Source organism: Ananas comosus, unplaced genomic scaffold, assembly GCF_001540865.1.
Source record: "Ananas comosus cultivar F153 unplaced genomic scaffold, ASM154086v1, whole genome shotgun sequence".
NCBI lineage: Eukaryota > Viridiplantae > Streptophyta > Magnoliopsida > Poales > Bromeliaceae > Ananas > Ananas comosus.
Genome location: NW_017891234.1, coordinates 18928 through 20359, shown reverse-complemented (window position 1 = coordinate 20359; position 1432 = coordinate 18928).

Below are 1432 nucleotides of genomic sequence, written 5' to 3'. Positions count from 1 at the left end.
ATCCTTGAGCAGCTCCAGCCACCTGCGCTGTCTCAAGTTCAACTCCTTCTGAGTGAACAAATACTTCAAGCTCTTGTGATCTGTGTATACTTCGCACCGCTCGCCATATAAGTAGTGGCGCCATAACTTCAATGCGAAGACTACGACCGCCAACTCCAAATCGTGCGTAGGGTAATTCTTTTCATATTCCTTTAGTTGGCGAGAAGCATATGCGATCATCTTGCCATCCTGCATCAAAACACTACCTAATCCGTTAAGAGATGCATCACTGTAAACCACATACCCTGCTCCAGCAACTGGCAGGTTTAGGATAGGGGCGGTCGTCAGTCATTGCTTCAGCTCTTGGAAGCTTCTCTCACACGCATCATTCCAGATGAACTTAACACTTTTATGCGTGAGCCTCGTGAGGGGAGTAGATAGCTTAGCGAACCCCTCGACAAACCTCCGGTAGTAATCGGCCAATCCAAGGAAGCTCCGTATCTCCGTGACACTCGTCGGTCTAGGCCAATCCTTGATAGCCTCAATTTTCTTAGGATCCACGGCTATACCCGATCCCGATATCAAATGTCCAAGGAAGGCTACCTCTCGAAGCCAAAATTTGCACTTTTTCAGCTTGGCATACAGCTCCTTTTCCCAAAGTATTTGAAGTACAAGCCTCAAATGCTCCTCATAATCCGCGTCACTTCGGGAATAAACCAAAATGTCGTCGATGAACACCACGACAAATCTGTCCAAGTAAGGCTTGAAAACACGGTTCATCAGATCCATAAAAGCAACCAGGGCATTAGTAAGCCCAAACGGCATAACTGTGAACTCATAATGTCCATACCGTATTCTAAAATCCGACTTCGATACATCCTCGGGTTTGATCTTTAACTGGTGGTATCCTGACTGCAAGTCGATCTTGGAATACACACACGATCCTTGAAGCTGATCAAACAAGTCGTCGATCCTCGACAACGGATACTTATTCTTGATCGTGACTTTATTGAGTTCACGATAGTCCACACATAGACAAAGTGATCCGTCCTTTTTCTTTACGAATAGAACTGGCACTCCCCACAGCGAGACGCTCGGTCGAATGAAGCCCTTGTCCAACAGATCCTGTAGCTGTGCCCTCAGCTCCTTCAGCTCCGCCGGTGCCATCCTATAGGGTGCCTTCGAGATTGGAGTAGTCCCAAGGACGAGAACTACCACAAACTCGATCTCTCTATCGGGTGGCATTCTCGGTAGCTCAGCTGGAAACATGTCCTGAAACTCCCGTACCATCGGGATATCCTCAATCCTAGAGGTTCATCCTCGCCCCTCAACACAACACTAGCCAAGTAAGCTACACATCCGAGGCTGATCAGCTGCCTAGCTCGAGACGAGCTGATCGACATCGCAAAAAGCGAACCCCGGCATCCTCTAAACACAACCTCAGTCTGCCCCA